The 10,058-nt window shown below is 34.8% G+C and overlaps 1 pseudogene; it reads right to left on the reverse strand.

The window, feature by feature from the left end:
- Positions 1 to 4,881: 4,881 nt before the first annotated feature.
- On the reverse strand, positions 4,882 to 8,233 carry LOC130245659 (extracellular calcium-sensing receptor-like; annotated as a pseudogene).
- Between the last annotated feature and the right edge of the window lie 1,825 nt (positions 8,234 to 10,058).

Genomic DNA, 10,058 nt, shown 5'->3' on the forward strand with positions numbered 1-10,058 from the left:
CTAGGCTAGGGTTGCCTCTTTTAAATAAATGATTGTCACATTGGTTGGTTGAAGTTATGAATTGCTACTGCCTGAGGGGGTATGAGCCTATTCAAACAGAAGTGTGGCAACTTCTTTGGCTGCGCTTTGAGTAATTCAAGTGGAATAAATTTGTGCTGCAGCATCATGGTCCACACCATTTACATTTTCTATATTTTACAGAATTGATGACACCAGTGCAGCACCAATCAGCACATCTGTCGCTCAGATAGGATCGAATGGTACCCAGGTAGGAGTAACGTTGCGTAACGTTCCCTAAAAGTTCCTTTAAGGACAATGAAAGTCCAGAACCTTTACAGAACGTTTAGGATGTTCTTAAAACGTTCTCTTTTAGTCATAAAATAATTTTCCCAATATGACTTTAAGGGGACGTTCTGTTTTGGTCATTCTATGGTCACATAATACCGTTACAAAGAGAACCTTTCTGACATTAACATAATGTTTTTACATGGTCCCCCTTTAGTCATAGAAAAACGTTTCCAAGATGACATAAGGAGAACATTCTGTTTTGGTCATTCTATGGTCACATAATAACGTTACAAAGAGAACCTTCCTGACATCACAAGCTAAAATGCAAAAAGGTGTGTTTTTATGGCCATATAAAAGTGAAAGCAAACTTCATCCCGCAGCACTAATTCTAATAGCCAGTGCTCGTGGTCTCTGTACTCTGTACTGTCATGAGTTAAAACGCCTTGTGAATACAGCTTAAACCAGTCAACCATTCTTAGACTGTTTTAAGCTGGGGTTTTTTTCAGCAGGAATGTTAGTACATAGTAACGTATTTTAAAAAGTGCTTGTGATTTCAGGACTGACACAATTACCCCCACAACAGAATAGAAGAGATTACTAAATACCTGAAGGGAGCTAGCTGATCATAGAGATGGAGGAAACATGGGTAAGACAAGAAAAAATTATTAAATCAATTAATGTTAGTTTTTTTTATAACAAATCCCTATATTATCATAACATGACTCTATTGCAGTGACCAAGAAGGTTTTGACATCCAAACATAAGTGAGTGGTTTTAAAAAAACATTACATTGTTGTTATCAAAGCTGAACTTACAGCATCAGTATTCACATGATTTTTTAGAAATGCAATATTGTATTCATATTTTGCTGCTGATCAAATAATGTTTCTGAAATGCATTATGTTTTATTTGTAAATCATCATCTTAAGAATGATTTCTGAAGAATCAAGTGACACTGAGGGCCCTAATATACACCTGGTGCAATAAGGCGCAAGACGTGTTTGCTGCAATGTGTTGCTATTTTCAGACCAGCGCAACCCATTTTCCCATTTTGCATCACGTTGTTTAAATAGCAAATCCATTTGCAACACTGTGTGGACTCTTGGGTGTTCTGGTCTAGAAAAGACCGGAGTGTTAAGGTGCATTGTTGTTGCGTTGCTATTTTGAGGAAATAAAATAGACTGTGTTAAAGAACATCTGAAAGCAGGGCAGAATGTGTCAGTTGTGCGCCTTGCCTACACATTGCTTAATACACAAAGGATGTACAGCAATACACAAATATCTTTACAAATTAAAACGAAATAAAGGGTTAAAATATTACAAAAATTATTATTTTCTACATCAATATAAACAGTGTTGTGCAAGTTACTTCCAAACTGTAATACATTACAGATTACTTATTACTGTGATTTAAAAGTAATCCCTTACCTTACAATATTACTGTCTCAAAATTGTAATATGTTACATTACTCTTATATTACTTTTTAGTTACTTTCACCAAAACAACTACAGAATTAGAACTTAACATTCTAAAATGACTAAATGTACTGCAGAGCATTTTACATCCAGTAGAAAGCGATATGATGTAGCAGAATGACGGTGACCTATCCAGGCTACTAACAATATAGTATATATTTGGCAACGTGAAGACTCAAGACAATGCAAGAAAGGATAAGAGCCAGAATCACAAATGATCAAAGTCTGTTGAAAGTATGGTAAACGTAAAGTGATTATCTGGCAATATCTGTGAATAGCTTGGCTATTTTCATATTAGACACAACAGGCCTATATGTAAACTCCAATGCCATGACGAGATGCATTTTTTTCTTAATCTTGCCATTATTCTATTCACTTTAAATTCAGGTTCACAACACAAAACTGTCATGCACAAAGTGAGCATGATGAACATAGCTTTCTCAATATAATGCTCGTGCACCGATTTCCTCTGTGGACAAAACTGCTTGTGAGCTCTCAAATATACGCTGCTGGCGTGCAAATTTTCTCATGCTCTCTCAAATATGCACTGCTCACGCACAATATTTCTTGTGCGCTCACAGTACACTACTCGCTCAGTGAGATTATATGCAGACTCACAATTTGTGTCTTGTGTTCCCTCTTCCTTTCATGCTTTTTGATATAATTTATATTTGTACACTATTTATTAACAATAACCAAAATACTAAAATAGACTTACATATAAAATTTTTTATCTAATCCACTATAACCTTTTTTGTTGTTTGTTATATGATGAAATATTTCCAATTTCAAACACTTAAGACACAGAGAAAAGAAGTTGAATGCAAAGAATACATTTTTAAAAAACATTTATTAAACATCCAAAAGGTGCACCATACTAATCAAATAAAACAACATTTAAACAAAAATATAACGAATGCAAGCAGAAATGTAACCGATAAAAATAGGGGAAAACTTGATGAGGTATTATAGCCTACTGAACTATTCACTCCTCAAAAAAATCTCACTATCAATCCCATTTTATCATGGCAACTAAAATAAATTGAACAGGTCTCTGTTGTCTTCCACATTGCTGATGAGATTGTGGAGGACATTTTCCCTGTCATGTAGTGTTTTGAACAGTTCTACAGTAAAGTACTTCAATTAATCACTTGTGCTAATACTAGTTTCTATGGTAACACAAGCGTAATATAAACAAATTACCCAGTGCTGTAGTTTTTTTTTTACAATATAGGGTATACTATACTACAATTCACCACACTTTACTGTAGTAAAACTACACTTTGTATTTCATTTTATCAGTTCACTATTCTTAATACTACAGTATGCTGAAGCATTCATTAACAAATTGTAAATAATACTAGCCTAAAACATAGGCAGTATATCTAACACTCAAAAACACAAGTATTTATTATAGAATTTATCATAACCTTTTAGTGTTTCGTGTATTGCTAATAAATACTGTAGCAATATATGGATTCGGACACACACTTAATGCTTTTGCACCATGACCTTTAGACTTTGCGCCTAAATCGTTAAAATAGAGCCCTGAAGATTTGAGTAATGATGCTGAAAATTCAGCTTTAAATTACAGTCATAAATTACATTTTAAAATTCACATAAAAAATATTTATGTGTAGACTGTTGCCGATACTTTACACCTTAATTCACTCTTAAAATTGAAATATTTTATTTTGTACAGGCATGATACACAACTCATATTCTGTCATATTTTGTCTTTTTCTTTTCTTTTAGTAAATTTTTGACTTACTGCCAGACAGTGATGAGCAAAAGATATTTGAGTGGCAGTTCTTTAAAAAAAAAAGATAAGTCGGATGTAGATATGGAGATTGACATAGATTTCAATTCAAAATATATACATTTTGAAATATTTTATAAGACTCAAGTTCCACTGTATACACCTGAAAGTAAAAAAAAAAATCTAATACAAAGTAAGTGAACTTATTTGTAAATATTGTTATTTATGCTTTGTTTCAGGCAGCAGAAAGACAACTGGACGTTAAGACATGCACACACACAGACAAAGCACATTAAAAATTAAACTGTTTGACAAATGCTTTATGTTTTCTGCCAATAAAGCCAATTTTAATAACATTTTATTGATTGAGCTCTCTCTGTCTCTAGCATTCAGGACAAGAAAAAAGACTAAGTTGGTCCCCTGAAGATTTTGAAAACGTTATGGGAATGTAGTGTATAGAGGCCTAGAGGGATCCTATAATAGTAGTCCCCTAAACGTCCTGAGAAAATCCTGAATGTTCTGAGAAGGTCCCCAAAATAACACCCCCCACACCTTTGAAGAATTCCACACCTTCTCAGAACGTTCTGGGAATGTTTCTAGACAACGGCCTTAACACCAACAGGGATGTTATGAGAACGTTCTGAGAATGTTACATTTTCCAATAAAGTATGGTCCCCTAAACATTCTGAGAACGTTCTGAATGTTCTGTAAAGGTCCCCCAAATAACGTCCTCCACACCTTTAAAGAACTCAACATCGTGACCTTCTCAGAATGTTCTGGGAACATTACTAAACAACGTCCTTAACACCAACGGGGAAATTATGAGAACATTGTGAGAACGTCACATTTTCCAAAAAAGCATGGTATCTTAAACATTTTGAGAAAGTTCTGAATGTTCTGTAAAGATCCCACAAATAACGTCCTCCACACCTTTAAAGAACTCAAAATCATGACCTAGACATCATCCTTAACACAGACGGGGACGTTCTGTGAATGTAAAATTTCTAAAAACTTTTGAATAAAACTGTATATTATTGTTCATTTGGAACTAGATTATATACATTTATACAGTATTCCGCCTGTAACCATTGTTTTTGAGGTCATTTAATATTGTGACACTATTAGTGCCATTTTGAATGTTTCTCAAGATCCTTGACAACCCAGCATCTGGGCAAGTAATAATAATAATAATAAAAATAAATGAACTAAAAGCAAAAATGAGTGACAGAATAAGTGAGATGGCACAGCAAACCAAGTTCATTTTAGCTTTCTCAAACCTTAAAGTTTTTTTTTAATTACTATTATTATTAATCGCTTTTTACCATTATTGCCATTATTGAAATATATATAATACAATATTAAAGTTTAGATGGTGTTTTTCCCATCATCTGTTGCCTTGTATTTTGTTCAGGCTGAAGCAGAATAATATAACATTTAGGTGCAAATATACAAAAAAGTAAACCAAAGCTTGAGGCTAAAATGGCAAATATCTCTACAGCTACTGTCAATTTTCCAGGAGAACTGGCATAAGCTGGAATAAACGTGATCCATACAGCACAGAATATGAGCATACTGAAGGTGATGAATTTGGCCTCATTGAAATTATCAGGTAGTGTGCGAGCTAAAAAAGCCAGAATGAAGCACAACGCAGCCAGTAGGCCAATATAACCTAGAACAGCCCAGAAACCTATAGTAGAGCCAAGACTGCATTCAAGAATGATCTGTTCATGAAAATATTTCATATTTTTGTATGGGAATGGAGGACACTTTGCAAGCCAAATCACACAAATAAGACCCTGTATAAGTGTAAAAGCAAGAACACTGAGTCGCTGTTGTGCAGGGCCAAACCATTTCATGACATTACTTCCTGGAAGTGTAGCTTTGAAGGCCATTAGCACCACTATTGTTTTCCCTAGAATACAGGATATACAGAGGACAAAAGTGATTCCAAATGCTGTGTGACGCAACATACAGGACCACTGAGTGGGCCTACCAATAAAAGTAATTGAACAGAGGAAACACAGAGTCAGTGATAAGAGCAGCAGGAAGCTCAACTCTGAGTTGTTGGCTTTTACTATGGGAGTGTCCTTCTTGCTGTAAAAGAGAATTGCCACCAGCACAGTTAATCCTGCTCCAAACAGTGAGAAAAAGACTAACATTATACCCATAACTTCTGTGAAAGACAAAAACTCTACAGCCTTTAACACACATTTATTTTTGTTAGCATTAGACCAGTATTCCCCAGGGCACTGCTTGCAGTTATTTGAATCTGGAAAGAAAGTTGTGTTTAAAGTAATGGCAGATAAGAATAACATGTTTTATTATTATTTAAACTCCTCTTATTAGAAACTGTGCCCTGAGCAACAGCAGAACACCACAAAATGAACAGCTAGACAGTTTTCTTTGAAAATGTGAGATGGGCAGAAGATTACCTGTCTCATTACTGATTTCTCCATCTGCACATGGAATACAGTCATAACAGCAGACAGGTCTTCCTTTCTGTGAAGCCTTCCTGGTGCCTGGAGGACAGCTCTCACTGCACACAGACCTTGGCTTCTACATGAAAATGTATATTATACACATTTATGTATATTTACGAAAAACGAATGAATGAACATATTATAATTGGTACGTCTTACACTGTATGTCTCCAGAACAAAGCATTTGTTTGAAAGGCCTTTTTTAGAAAATTATTTTATGTTGAATGTAATTATAATTATATTTATTATTTCACATAATTTACTTGTAATGCTAAATATCACATTCACTTATAACTTTTAATCAGCATACAAATTTAAGCATTTTCTGTCATGTACTTTAAAAATGTCCAATGTTTGTGGATGCCACTGCTTGATTTATGGCACTGTTTAAATGTATTGTATTAAACCTACAGCTTATTGCAATTTACCTCCAGTTGTCCTCCAGCCCAGATTATTTGTTCAGTGTTGAGCACGAAGCGCTGGTCAGGGGATAGTGATGCATCATAGTATCCCACTGATTTAAACTGGACTGAACCATCAGAGTTCTTCTGCCAATTCACTACATCATATTGGGCTATTGCACTACCTGTGCTGTCAAACCACACCTGATCTCCCATTTTTACAGTGAAATTCACCTTTCTTAGAGCCTCAACCAACTAAAAAAAAAAAAAAAAAAAGCATTTCGGTTTGTTATCGCTGTGGCATTTTAGCACACATGAACCTGACACACACACGCACCTGATGTGGCTGTACTGTCAAGGCCTTCTCGCAACCTTGTTGTTCTTTACACCTGAGTAGACTGTGTAGTGAATGGGCTAGAGCATAAACTGCTTTGTAGACGTAGCTTGGAAATCTTTGTTCGGGCACATCTTCATTGTAGTTTTTTACTGAAAATAGATCCTGATATTGACTGTAATTTAACTGAGCATTAGAAAAGCTTTGAAAAGCTGTGTCCCAGAATGCTTTCATAACATAATCTGCAAACCCTTCAATTTGTATTTTGCTCACTGCAAACCCCAGTGACCCTCCTAGCACATGAAAACTTTTTGACGTTATTAAAGTCTTTGAAGTAATCCATGCCTCCACACCAATCATTTGGAGGCCTGTAATGTTCTGACTACTTAGCTGCTCAAGTAGACTTTTCATCTCAAAACCAGTGAGAAATGCAACAATTACCTTGGCTGTGCCTTTTTTTATAACATTTACCACATTTCTAATTTTTTCAGTCTCTGTTCTAATAAATTTTACAGAGTACTCCACACAAATCTGCTCTTCTTTGGCTGTTTTCTGAAATGTGGCCATTCCATTGTTTCCATAGTCATTGTCACTGTTAACAGCTCCCACCCACGTCCAGCCAAAGTGCTTTACTATGTATGCAAGTGCTCTGCTCTGGTGGTAATCACTAGCAATAGTTCTGAAAAAAGATGGAAAATCTTTCCTTTTACTGAGACACTCACATGTGGCTGTGGGACTTATCTGAAAATAAATGAATAATTTCTGTGAATGCAATTAATCTGTAAATAATTTCTGTACTTCTTACTTACCACTGTACTTCTTACTTACCACTGGAATTTTGAAAGGACCTGTGGTTCTAGACAGAATTATTGTGTTGGAGGATTCAGTTTATCCTATGATAGCATGTACAGAAGACTGCCCATTGCATGTATCTCCTTCTGCATTCTTTGGACCATTCATCAATGCCATAGTTGCACTCATAGAATGGAATCGTGAACCACAGGTGTCATAAATTTGATAGCCAACAGAAACATTTGGGAGTAAATTTGTGTTTTTGTTAATTTCTTCAATGGCAAAGATCATGGTTTGAGCTAACCTGAAATCTTTAATATTTACACTGTAAAGACAAGACATCAACATGGTAAATAGTAATTAAATAAAACTGAAAATGACTTGGAATTGAATTAAAAGCAAATAATAACATCCATTTATATATATATGTGTGTGTGTGTGTGTGTGTGTGTGTGCGTGTGTGTATTTCATTAAAAATAATCACAATAACGTACCTGGAGCATGATAGAAGATTAGGCTTTTGTGTGAACTCAAATGAAGGTAATGATACTTCAGAATGAATTACAAAAAGTGCACCAATTGTGATATCTCCATCTTTGGAAAGCAGCGGATACTTGGGGTTGCCCATCATTTGGCAAAGAGTGTTTTCCGCCTTTGTATTTAGGTGATACAAAGAGAGAAATGAGTATAAAAAGAGAAGCATCCCAGACACTGAGTTCTGATACTACTGCCAAATATAAGTGAACTGATACTGCTTTTTACTACTTTTATAGACATTTTAATAATGGATGAATGATTGTAAACATTGAGCCACCTCAAGCAGAAGCAAAATCAAGCTAATTTGACAGTTATATTTTAAATGTACTATTGTCTGATAATTTCAGAAATTTGAAATTATTATTAGTGTTGGGAACTATTTATTATTTAAACCTCTCACATTTTTTATCTTTTCTGTACAGTTATGTCTATTTTAGGCTGTTACATACACACACACACAGTTGAAGTCAGAATTCTAAGCCCCCTTGTTTATTTTTTTCCCCAATTTCTGTTTAGCGGAGAGAAGATTTTTTTTCAACACAATTCTAAATAGTTTTAATAACTCATTTCTAATAATGGATTTATTTTATCTTTGCCATGATGACAGTAAATAATATTTTAATATATATTTTTCAAGACACTTCTAGACAGCTTAAAGTGACAGTTAAAGGCTTAATTAGGTTAATTAGGTTGTCTAGTCAGGTTAGGTTAATTAGGTAAGTTATTGTATAACAATGGTTTGTTCTGTAGATTATCGAAAAAAATATATAGCTTAAAGGGGCTAATCATTTTGACCTTAAAACAGGGTTTAAAAAATTAAAAACAGCTTTTATTATAGCCGAAATAAAACAAATAAGACTTTTTCCAAAATAAAAAAATATTATCAGAGACACTGTGAAAATTTCCTTGCTCTGTTAAACATCATTTGATAAATATTTTAAAAAGAAAAATACAACAGAAAGATACGACACAGTGGTGTCACGGTTCGGTATGTTTTCGATACAGCAAAAAAAAAAAAAAAAAAAAAAAATCCAGAGGATTTCTCTGATTTGAATTTTTTAAAGTATTAAAACTAACATCTTAAAAGTATGATCTTGTTTAGTTTTTTTGTTTTTTTACATTAAACAGTGATAGAGCTATACTTTCAGGGTTTCTGCTTAGCAGCAAATAAAACAAATCCTTCTTTATACTCAAAACCAAAAAGCTTTCTATAAAAAACAAATATAATATTGTAGTAGTTAAACAAATAAAAAGAAAAGAATAATTTAGTTTTTATAGGAACTCAGTTTCAATCAATTTTTAAGTATTTTTTTATTTTCAGAAAGATGAGTGTCCACCTTTTCTTCAGACAGCACAGATATGCTTGATTTGACTGTCGCCTACCATTTTAGTGGATCTGAAAGCAGAAATTATCTGACTGAAATGGGCTTATGACGGAATAATGCAACGGGATCTATTACATTTAACATTTTCTTAAAACCCGAAATTTCCACTACTGATTAAGGTCTCTCATATCCACAGCTATAAATGTACAGATCGCCTCTGTAATTTGTTTTGTCCTGTTCGAATCTGTAGGAATTGCTTGTCTGAATGCTGTTCTAGTTCGTTACTGATTCCGTGATGTCAGTGTAAATGAGTTGATATGCTCAAATATTACCGCTAAAATAGCGTACTGTCATAGCAAATGTTTTTGTCCACCATTCTCTTGGTGGCGGCGATGGTGTGCGACGTGTCTGAAAAGCGGTGGAGGCGTGTGCATGCGATGTACCTGAGCGGCGGGGATGAGTTGTGCCCAACGTACCTGAAGAGCTGGGAGGGATGCGGTGGAGAGGGTTGTGCGACGTATTTAAGGAACGGCAGGTCGCCATAGACGCACGATTTCCGGAAGATTATCATTCGTTTGTGGGCATCCGCTTCTGGGAGACTTAGGATGTCTGGGATTACTGTAACGTTACTAGCCATTTTGCGAGCTGGTGTAGCGCGTACCTGAC

This window comes from Danio aesculapii, chromosome 18, assembly GCF_903798145.1.
Source record: "Danio aesculapii chromosome 18, fDanAes4.1, whole genome shotgun sequence".
NCBI lineage: Eukaryota > Metazoa > Chordata > Actinopteri > Cypriniformes > Danionidae > Danio > Danio aesculapii.